Consider the following 12562-nt stretch of genomic DNA (forward strand, 5'->3'; position numbering starts at 1 on the left):
AGTCATAGAAAGGCTTGGTGGGCACCTGGCATCCAGCCAAGGTCAACCCGTCACAACTGAATATATAATTAGGAATACAGACATGATAGAATCATAAGAAAGCATATGAGCATTTGTTTGCTAATGTTTGATGAGAGGAGGTATACTACAGAGAGCACCACTCTTTGTCAGGATAAATTGCCTTTTCTTTCACAAGCATTTATTTTTTTAAATCTATTGTGACATTAAAATGTAATATCATTCATCTGAATGGCCTCATTTAAAATAAGGTGCATGTAATCCGTCCTAGGAATAAACAAGCTAAATTTAGGTTGAAAGGCCAGGGAGATATAAAAGCAGGTAATGGAAAACTGTATTCTACTCAGCTGACAATTTATTTCTAATTCTGGGTTTTATTGTTATCAACAACAAAAATAGACTTAAAGGGACTTCTTTGCTTCACTACCTAGTTTTATTAAATAGGACTTAGGGCTATTACTGATTTATTTTTTTTTGTAAAAATCCAGTATGTGTCATCCTGAAAATACAGTTCTGAAATCTTTAAAGAAAGAGTAAATGTATCTTTAAATGATCTGTTCAATCATAGTGTTGAAGCTGGGCATTCTGTACTGATAAAAGTACAGAATCATAAAAGTAGCAGGCCCAGAAGAAGTAGCAATGGATTTCATACCTCACTCGATTGTTAAATTCTATGACCCATGTTATTCAGGTCAGAATACAGGCTTTCAAAAGCATACCGAATTAAAGCTAGAAACCAAATCCAGGGCATTTGAATTTTGTTACTCTCTGGACAGTGCAGAAACTTTATGCTCTTAACAACAACTAAGAAAAAGAAAACCTAAGAAATTTTCTTCACTAAGGAAAGCCTTTCTTTGGGATTCCACTTCACTTCCCAGAAGTGAAAGTATAATAAAATATTTAAAACCTGAAGACTGAAATAGCAAATGTCTTTTGAAACTGGATGTTGTAAATACATACTGATACAACAGTAAGCAGAGTCATGCATCTTGCTCCAAAACAGCAGTACTTAAACTTAGAAATAATTTGAATTCCACAGATCCTCACTTTCACCCCTGAATATTTCCACTGAAAGAAAAGAAAGTGCAAAATATATCCCATGAAAACTTCTTTAGGGTCCATATACAGAAATAACCACAAGGCATTCCTAAACATTTAGAAAATAAGAAATTAATTAACAACTTAAATGACTCAGCTGCTGACTGTAAAATTCTTGTATAACTATTCAGACTGTATTCTAAAGTAACTAATTTAGGCATCTAAAATTTAAGTGCCTCACCTAAGCAAAAACAGGACAGTGAACGTCGCCTTCCTAAGGCACAGACTGAAAGTCAGTATGCAGCAAATGGAGAACACCACATATCTTTGGCAATTAGTTGTGTACCTACCTACGAGGATTTCCACCATTCCGGACTGATCTGAGGGACCACGAGGAAACATCTTATGCATTCATAAATCTGGAAGTATTACAGTGTAACCCTCAGAGCCTTCATGCTAGATTTAGGATATAGATTTTTTTTCTAAACTAATAACATAGTAAGAGCAGTAGTAAAAACATAAAAAGAAAAAAGCACCAAAACCTTGTCTTCAAGAAATATACGGCTAAATGATAATTCTTGCTAGGCCTTAGTATAATCAAGAAGAAGAAAACATATATTTATTTACATAAAGGGTTTGTACATTACAACAGAGAGCTCCCAGCTAGCACCCAGGCAATCCACTGATTCACATACATGCTGGCTGAAGCAGAAGGTCAGATCCAAAGCTATAAGGGTTAAACAGTAAGGTTGGCTCAACCATGCCTAAGAATGAGTTGGGCAGGAGACGTTAGCAATGAAGATAAGTAATCTGGCTTGATCAGCAGTTAATCTCAAAGGCTTCTGAATCAATCGGACACTCTCAAGCTCAGGGCCTGAAGTGCCTCTGGCAGGCATGGGACAAGAATGCATCCCTGTGCCTAGGGAGAAAGAAAGGAAGATCTGGTAGCTCTTGATGATCCTGCCCTGGGTAGGATTTCCAAGGTAATGACTCCCTGGAAACTCTGTTTGGGTATCAGAAGCAGCCATCTACCAACCCCAACTCAGCCTAGAATTAACAGCAATCTGTTATTCACTGCTAGCACTGCCCCAGAGTGTTTTAACTTAAGAGCCCTTCTTTGTTAACACGTGTAAGTCTGAAAAGACTCCAGAAGAATCAATGTAAAGTTTTCAGATAAATATAAGGTCTGTACACAGCAAAAGGGGAGCAAGCAAGAGAGAGACAAAGAAAAGAAGAAAGGAAGGAAAGCACAAAGGTCCAAACCCAACACCAAGGGCCTTGACTCCACTCACCACAAAACTGAAGGACAGGCATAAGCATCCTCACTTTACTCATATGAGAAAGTGAAGCACTCCCTCTCCCACTCACACTCTCTCACACTGTTTCTTTTGCTTTTCCTAATGCTCAGAGACTTCTATCTTTAGGCAGTCATCCCTGCTGTAAATTTCCTTAAAATGACACCAAGTAATCTTCCAGATTTTGGGGGACACCTTTGTCAGAGGAATTACTGAGATATAGTCCCAGTTTAAGGAAATTGAGAGTTTCTAAATGAATAAGGACTGGCTAAAGGTATGTTTCTCTGTTCATAGTAGAAACCCTACTATACTAGCAACAGTTTTGGGGGTACCTTATAAACAAATATGTACCATAGTACATTCCTGTGCCTGTATTTTATTTTCTGTCAAAAAAGACTCTGAATTTATTAAAATTGTCATGCACATGTGTGCACATGTGTGTGTGTTTGTGACTCACTGGGAATGCAGACCTTAGCCTGTCCTCAACTTTAGAGGACACTTGAACTAATTTCCCCAAATCAGTTTCATTTTTGCACTCTTAATGCACATGAGGCCCTCTGTCACCTGCAAAAGTCTACACATAACAGTACAGCTTTACTTACAGTATAGTGCTCTAAAAGCTAGCTTTAATGTAGAGCTTATTCCTGTTTAGAGCACCTCTGAAATGTTCTCAAATTTGGGGAACTGAATGAAAGTAGGAAAAAGCTTCCTCACATTTATCAGGCATAGCCAGAAGGGTTTGACAGCAGGAGCTGCAGGGTACCCTGTGTGGGATGAGGCCGTGAATTGCCCTGTGCCAACCACAGCCAGATCCAGACAAGTCTGAAATGGAAGAAAACAACGCAACACCCACCAAAATGTAAACCAAAGAGAGGAGCATGTGGTGCATCTGCTGAGTGGTAACTGCCAGGGTAATATACATATGATGAGGAACTAGAGGAGACATACAGATGGGGATGTTGTTGGAGGTATGGTTGGAGATGTGCTCTTGGAAGAAGAGGCTCCAAGGAAGACCAGGGACACCCCTCAGAGATGACAGCCATGGGTGACTCATGCAAGGGCAGGGACACTCTTGGAGGACAGCAGCCTGTGGGCAATACCTGCAGAGCAGGGACACCCCTGAGCCATTGTGGCCATGGGTCACCTATGCCAAGGCAGGGACAAGACCAAGAGTGTCCTTTAGAAAGGGGTTGTGAAAAAGAGTTTACATTATAGCATAACAATAATCAATACTGTAATAATTGAGAGTGTCTGTTCCCACACCTATTTGGTCATTTGCGTGGTGAGGTAAAAGTTTCCCAGGGTTTCAAACTTTTCATGGGAATTAAACTCCACACACAAAACGGAGAGACTCTCATGGCTCTTGAGCGGTTGTATAGCTCAATATAGTACATCTATATCAATCTGACTTGTTCCCTCGGGTGGGTGTTATCTACGTCTATGCTAGTAAACTAGATAGATAGTGCCAAGATAGATTCTCAGGCACTGAGGCCATCTGACACAGCACTGTTTACATATGTGTTGTTAAGATCTCCATTTCCAAAAGAGGGTGACTACATGCAGACTGCTGTTGGCAATGTACCCTCATGCAGTCTGGCTTCAAAACCACACCCAAAATTTGACTGACAATAACCAAGAGCAAGTCATCATAACAGTTTAAGAATATAAATGGTCAAGCTCCAGTGTTCAGCCTTGGATCCTGGCATCATTCACTGTATTGGTATAGCCATAGCCACTGTCCTTTTGAGCTGGTAGAAGGGATATTACTTAAAGCTGCATGGAAAGTGTAGACATTTAGATAATGTGAGGTGAAGACAAAGGAATGTCAGCTTTCTATACACCCCATGAAATCCATTTTTTTTTCTCTTGTAATGTTTTCTGGGACAATTTCTGGGATGTTTAGTGTTTCATTCAGTGACTGAACAGTCTGATGATAAGCTTGATGGCTAAAATTCCCTTATCTGGCAAAAACAAACAGAGCTGAAAAAGAAATATTACAAGATGAATATTCCTGAAGGAAGCAGCAAAACCTATGAAATAAATGCAACTTGGAGTAGAATTTTCTGTCACAAGGGCTTAAGCAAGTCCTTTTGAAGACATCTTTGCTGAGTTGACAAGTTTAGATAATTTGCTTTGCATAGTATGCAATTAATATCACCTGAACTCAGGCAGTAGGGAGTTCTCCTGTTAGATGTAATATAAAGTATTTTAAATGGATTAAATATGGACTAAGTGAAATGAAACATTCTAGACTAAGCATCTAATTTGCTTTACACCTGTGCATTTATAGACATAGTCAGAATGAGACTAATATAATTGTGAAATGCGATGAGATCATATTGTGTTAAAATATGATTTGTAGGTGAAATCAGCGGGGATTAGAAATGATAATAGGAACCTGTGGAGATGTCATATGCAGCACAGACCTAAAAAGGCTGGTGTTAGAATATTGCAGATTTCTGATGTGCAGTGTATCTAATCTCCAAGAATCTTCTCAATTATGTACAACCTTCCACTTTCTTTATCTCACCACTTAAAATCTCTTCTTTTGATTATACATGAAGGCATTTTCAATTTATTTGGAATGTCATTTTACTTATCCCTGCCTGACTTTCATGAGAAGGCATAATATACCTCCAAATTATTTGCTGAAGAGTGTTTGACTCCCAATCATCTGAGAGTTTGGAGGAAAGAGGGAAGACAGGTTAATAGCTGTGTCTTTCTCTCTGTCTAATACACATCTTTCATTCTAGAAAAGGAGGTGGAAGTTGTTTGATTATGCAAGGCTTTTGAGAAACCTGACTAATTTCAAAGCAGGGACAAAATGAGAAAGCAAATGAACTTTTAAGATTGAGAGTAATCAACTTGAAATTTTAAAGAATCAATACTTTGCCAAGAGTTTATATACAAAAGCTATTTAAGGAATGGGTGAAGGAGACAAAAGACTTGTAAAGAACACATAAAAATATTTAGCAATGTAAGTCAGATTTATCTAAACTGGGAGTTATCCCTTCTCTCTCAAGTCATCATCTAGGACAGACAGACACTTCTGAGGGTCATTTATGACATACACAAAGTACCCATGCTAGAATTATAAACTTGATTTGTATCTACCCCTCCACAGTGCTAGATGGAGACTGTGTTCGTCTCCTTCTACAGATTAGAAAAGCGTATCAAATGTGTCAGATGTGTTAGACCAATTCTGTGTTTTAGATGTCAAGATTGGTGTCATGATTACCCAAATCCTTGGTGATCATATAAAAACAAGAAACATTCACAACATCAGCTATTAAGGATGGATAGCACTTGAATAGAGGATAATGAATGCATTCAACTATTTAAATATCTTATTTAGAAAGTTATACTCAAGTACAAACATGCTTTTGTTCTTGCTCCTTTTACACTGCTGTTATATACTAAAAACTGCTTCTAAAAAAGGGCATCATTTAATACCAAAGATCATAACGATTTCCATGTCAAGCATGTAACAGTTAACAGCCATGTGTATTCTTTCTTAATCACAATCCCTTCAGATGAGATACAAAGTCTGAAAACCTAAAGGATTTTTTATAGCTAACAGACCACTATGAGCAGGGAATCAGCAACTCAAACTTACTATTTTTGATTCTGTTCATGTAGGAGGCTAGATAAATTGTTTCTATCACATACTTTATTCTATCTATAAATGAAATGTGTAAACAAAGTTATGAGTGCACTATCAGTCCAAATAACAGCAACGAAAAGTAGTAAATGTCAGTACTTGCTTCAGCTTTAGCTACATATTTGTGCTGAATTAGAACTCTCCCAAAAGTTTTACCAACACATTTTTAGATTTTATTTAAGAAGTGTAAAAAGGAGAAAACTCAGGAAAAGAAGTTATCACTTCCAGAGCTTAAACCTAAAGTCTGCTGATCTTCCTGTCTGAAAATATTTATCTTGTAACCACTGGGGCTGCTGAATGGAAATCAGAAGCTAGAACCAATAGATAGTCACTCACTAGGAAATACTTCACAGCAGGTAATAATCTGTGATATAATTTCAGTTTATTAGAAATAAAATATACTCGCTACCCATAGGATAAATCAGTTTCTCAAAGGTCATCCTATCATACATGTCCCAGCTGCACAAATCAAAATTAAATTGTGGTTTTAATAATATGTCAAATACACACACTATTTTTTGTCTACAAAAGAAAAAAAAAAAACCTAACAAACTTAATATTTCAGTTTTTGTGCATGTACAAAGACCTCCTTCTATGACACACTGAATTTCTTTGGAGAGGTAACAGACCTCATCCAGTTATAGGTACAGCAGCAACTCCCCACAAGCTAACTGGTTCCCTTACAAAATTTAGTAGATCAAGCTTTTAAACAATTATTCCAGTGGCAATGTAAATTTACACCCACATAAAGATAGAAGAATCTATTTGTATCCAGAGGGCTTAAATACAAAGAAAAGGGATACTGAAATAAGGAAAATATCTTAAGAAACCATAGTGGGTGTTGTAAGACCTTTTAAAATAATGACAACAACACTTTGCGAGTCATGTAGTTATCTGGTTTTCTTTCATAGTAAAGCCCCTTCACAATGTTTTAAAATTATAAAAAGTGTTGCCATTGAGTACGTTTTTCATTTAAATTCACTCTAGTCCATTAACCTCATTTACTCTTTATTGTTCATATATGACTACCAAAATATTCATATTTCAGGCTTAGCCTCAAGAATGCTCACAGGAAATTGCATCAGGCTCACATGTCATAACTTCAGGCTTTCTGGTGTGATTCAACTTTTTAAATGGCTTCAGGCCAAACAGATTTCAAGCCACATCTTAAGAAGTTAGGCCACCTGCTTTTCAGCAACGGCTCGTGGCTCTATCATTCTTGAGATCATTTTCCACATTCTGACGGTCTGTGGGAAATGTTAATTGTTGGATATTCCCCAAATCTCACTTTTGAGCTTACCATAAGACTATTCTAACTCAGCTGGCCTTCTTGAGAAGCAGTAGAACAGGAAAAGATTGGGAATACTTGGAAAGATTTTGTCTTCTTGCTGCAGTAGTCTATTTTTCTTGCATCTCCAGTAACCTGGGGGAAAAAAAGAAGTCTGTTGTTGTTCATTCTGCAACTATGGAAGAACAGTTTGAAAACTGTAAAGTTAATTTTCCGATCACCAATTTTGTTCTGCTAACATTGCAATTTAACTGTCAAATTAAACAATGGAGAATCAAGTAAAGAAGAGTGATTTCTGTACAGCTAAAACTTTCCTAGGAAAAGAATCTCTCTCACACATTATTTTTTAAACAAGAATAAAATAGTATTTTGAAGTTCAAAGAGAATATAGTGCAAAAGTCATAGGAAATAAAGAATCATACACAAGAGTACAAAAATTAAGACCTGGGAGAGACTGCAGGAGATAATGTACCCCAGTTATCTCCATTTAAATGAGATTGAATATATCTAGATCATTTCTTCACCTAGACAGACTAGTGTCACCTAGTAGTAAGAATTTCCAGTGAAGGGATTTCATAGCCCCTTGCTCTGCTGTAGTGTTTCACTACCTGTGTAATGAGAAAGCTTTCCACAGTATTCAGACCGAATCTTCTCCGAGGCAAATTAAATGTTCTTCATTGCTCTGTTGCAACAGACAAGGAATACAGCTTTTTATGTAAGATAATTATTACATCTTTCTCTTCTCTTTCCTAGACTAAGCAAGTCTAAGTCCTTCACTGCTTTCTCATGCAGTCACATTTTCTAAACTTCTTGTCAATCTTGCCTTTGTAGTCTTTTTACTCTTTTCACTTTGCATATTTTTTTAAGTATGGTATAAATTCTGTTGAGATCCTTGGAAAACAGCTTAATTTTTAAGGATCTTGATTCTATTCATCTGCTACTGAGGATGACTGAAAAGTGAACTATCATTCTTGAAATCATTTTGAGATCTTGAGACTGATAACTAAGGTCTAAATTAATGCTAGGATTGGTATTGGTCGTTTTCTAGTTGAAATCTTTGATAAGGAGCAAATAGAAAAAAAAATATTTAATTGAACTAGAATTGTGCAAAAAAGATTATTGTCATTTTGTTAACAGTATAATAAAATAGAAACAAAAGCATGTAACCTGTTGTTATAGTTCATATGTTTACAGATGTTTGTAAGTTTATCAATAACGTACTATAAGTCTATTTCCTGAAAGACTTTTTCATTATGTGCATACCGGAAGATGGTGATCCATCCTTCTACCATAACCTAAATTCCAGGACGCACCTGTTTAATTTTTAAAGAACTTGGCTGTCTTTTTCATTAGAATTCCTCCTGCAGTACCTATATATAAGCTAATGTGAACAGAAATGGTACAATCATACAAATTTCTTTCATAGATTTCTTTTTTCTCCACAGCACTTTATTAGTATATTTCACGGCAATGAACGGACAGTGCTGGACAATTTGGAATCCTTAGTGATCATTTCCAAAGCCAAAAAAAAAAGCAAACAGAAAAAACCATCAGAAAAATAAAAAAACAAAAACATGACCATAGCTATAGCTGTGACTTTCATTTGTCTGAACAGAGACTGCGAACTTGTCATTAATCTGTTTAATTCAATTAAATCAGATTGAACCTCCTTGGTTATAACTCATTCCTCTAGTTGGCTGTTGACAGGGACTGTGTGGCTGCCATGTCCATCTGCAGGTGTGGTGGTCCGTGTGTCTGCCTGTCTGCCTTCTCCTCTGTCAGCCTTTTTTTCCTAGCCAACTGTAGTAATTTTTGAACCTACTAACTAATTTTAGTGAAACCTGAGAGATGACTGGAGGCCTCAGTGATAACCACTACCTGAAAATAGGCAACTGATTAAAAAAAGAGAAATCCAAATTATCATTCTCCATCCTCCCTGTGGCTAAGGCTGAAATGTGAAAGTAGTTATCTAATTATGCACAGGAGAAATCAAATGGGAGAAAGCTACAGAAAACTAAGCTGTAACTAGTGGGGCACATAAAATTTTTTCACAGCTTGAGGTACATTTAGAGGAATGTTTTGAAATTATTCAGGTAAAAAAGATAAATTTCTAAAATAGTCTTTTTCAAGGTAAGGCCGCACATGGAATGACATGTTGAACTTAGATGCCTGAATCCTGCTTTAGATATGCAAAAGCTTTTCTGACTCGAGTGCTTTCTTTACCCTGTGTTCAGGTAACTGTAAGTTCCAGACCTTGCCTCTTTACTGAAGCAAAGTCATAGTGAAGGACTCACAAATCTCTGTCAAAAATTGCTGTTTGGCACAATTAGACCATTGTGTCAATCTCATCATTGGCATTTAAGCACTTTTTAAACTTCACTTAGTGGCTTGATATAAAAATATATTATGCTGAATCAAGATGAGACTTCAGAAATCTGGTGACTTGAAGTTCATATTGAGTTCATATCAAAAGTTAAAAAGACTTAGACTGCTAGCATGGTGGGGGGAAAGGGAATGGCAGTGCAACATTCATCTTGTTATTGATATCATCAGCCAGTTTTTGATATCTAATAAGAAAACAAGGCAAACACACATATTTCTCTGAAGACTCCCATATTTCTTCTAAATCTGATTAAAAATGAGGTACCTGTCTCTCAAAGTACAAATCATAAAAGTTTGAGGCCAATGCATGTTCAACGGAGTTAAATGTCTCTGAAAACTCCTGAAGACCTGTCCCTCCCTCTCACCTTCATATGGGAACAAGCAAATTAACAAGCCTGCACACCAGCTGAGGAGCATCCTAGATTCATGTCATGTGGGCATCAGGCCATGTCTGACTCAATGCTTCACAATAATCACTTCCTTCCACCCGAGAATCAAAATGTTGGGTGCTCATTTGGGTTTTACCACTCTCTCACCATCTGTCTGCAGTATTTACTTGTGTTAAGACTTCCTATCCATCATTAGCTACCTGGAAAAGTCAGCGCTTCATAATAAACACTCCTGGGCTCCGCTTGGTCACAGGTAGAACTTAGAATCCACAATGATATGTTAGTGCTTTCTCTGTTTCAGGTGCCCTCAGAATTTTTACCACTTGAGAACAGGCCACCTGAATCACTGAAATTTATATACCTAAAATGTCATTTTAGGTGACCTGACTTTTCCAATACAAGTCTTATTTTAATTATTTCTGAAGTCTTGTTCAGATCATATACTGTAACAATGCATTTCTTCAGACTAGGTAGTCGAGAATAAACAAAGTTAAACTTTGAGCTAATTTTTTTCAGTTTTCTGAACTCACAAGAAATGGTAAGTAGTGTCCAATAGCTACTGATTGCTTCAGGCAGTAAATGCAAAACAATCCATACTAAAGAAAAGAGAGATAATTTGGGCCCCATAAATACAGCCTCTAGAAAGAGACTGAACTTGAGAATAAAAAGATGTTGTTAACATCTATTTATTTAGCTTTGAACCCTGTAATTATCCTTCTCCCAAAGGCCTTGTTTTATAACTTTCTCCACAAATCCTGGAAAGACTTTAAAAAACAGAAGAATAGATTCATCTGTTTCAAACTGTGGAGAGCAATTCAATTTACTCAAGAGTGTGTGCCTGCATTCATGCATATTTGAATACATATGCTCTTCGTGACTGGTGTCATGCCCTGATTCTGTTTTAATTTTATCCCAGAAACATGGTTCTGGGATAAAAAGGCCTGGTTATAAGGATGATGTTGAATAAGCATCCAAACAAGCATCCAAATACTTGCCAACCTTCACCCTGTATCTCTGCTTAACTGGGGCAAAAAACTAAGACAAACATATTTTTTAATAGCAAAACAAAATAGCGCAGAAAAAAATCCTCTTTCCAGGTGGATAAATAGCTCAGTGGTTGAAGTAGCTGGAAGTCATACATCTAATTCCCTTATCTCTGTGATCCAGGCTGAAAATGTAAATCTCATACCAGATCTGTCAAGGCAAGGCTGCCTGCTCCTCTGCTGTGCTCCTTTTCCTCCAGCTTCACACTGCCACAGAGAAGTGAAGCTCCACAGAGAAAGTTTCAAGGAAACTGGCGTGTTGCCATGGACAGCTTCACTTTTTTTGACAGATCACCAAAGCCTTTTCATCAAAAAGTAGGTTTTAACCAAGACTCTGAACAGGACACTACAAGCCTCTTTCTTTCATTTATGTCAGACCTATAAAGCGGGTCTCACATATTAAACCACTTCAGTGCTCCTGTGCATGCAGGAATAGTCAGGCTTCAGAAACTTTTGTACACGTTACATCATACTATATGAGATTTATAAACATTAACTATGAAGTCATGTGTTACCTAAAAAGAAGAGAGAAGCAACTAGGATTTTTTTAATAGCTGCTTCATTTCTCTGTCCTGCGGCCAGTACGATAAATCTTGGTTGTAATCCAGCCTTTTGGTCTCTTTTTATCTTTCCTACTTCTTTTTTACTTTAGTATATGGATTGTGGAGTATGCTGGATATAGTATCGCTCAGCACCCTACTCACTTGCACACAGATTAACACTGCATTCATTTTCTTTCCAAAGAACCTCCTTTCTCTTATGGTGGAGGTTTATAACAATATGATTTTTCTATCCAAGAGAACCTGCCACTATTTAGAAATGTATTGTAAAAGAGGACCTCCGTATTAGTTTATCTCCACAAAAGGTGGCATATGGTTTTCACTAATTATAGAGTTGAAAACAAAAGGAATCAGAATATTTTTCTTAACTTGCAGCGAAGAGCAAATGTCACTGTTAAACTGGTGGGTAAAAAAACAACAGCTATTTCATAGGTTGCCAGAGACATGGCAACACACATTTTCTGTCATTGGAGATACCCAGTAGTCATAAAAGCTCACATCCAGATCTGTTGAGAGGTGTATGTAACTCGGGTAATTGGCGCAGCTGATTTTCAAATTGTATTACCAGGCTTATAAGTCCTTCCATGAAGAAACAAGTTTGAGAAAATTATCTATGCATGTAGGCTGCAAGATTTATCACAAATTAATGGAGAATAAGGTTCCATCTTTAGTAATTAATATCTTATAGTTGTTGTTTTGAATGGGTTATGCCCAGTGCCTAGTTGAGTCACATTTATTAGCTGGATAAAGAAATGAAGTTACTCAAATTAAATGGTTTACTATTTAGTGTAAAAAGTCAACAAAGCCAAACTTGATCAATTCAATGCGAACATCCTCAGGATATTCCCCCCTCCCTTTGCTAAAACAATAGGGACAAGTTTTATATGA

Source organism: Egretta garzetta, unplaced genomic scaffold, assembly GCF_000687185.1.
Source record: "Egretta garzetta isolate BGI_Z169 unplaced genomic scaffold, ASM68718v1 scaffold15, whole genome shotgun sequence".
NCBI lineage: Eukaryota > Metazoa > Chordata > Aves > Pelecaniformes > Ardeidae > Egretta > Egretta garzetta.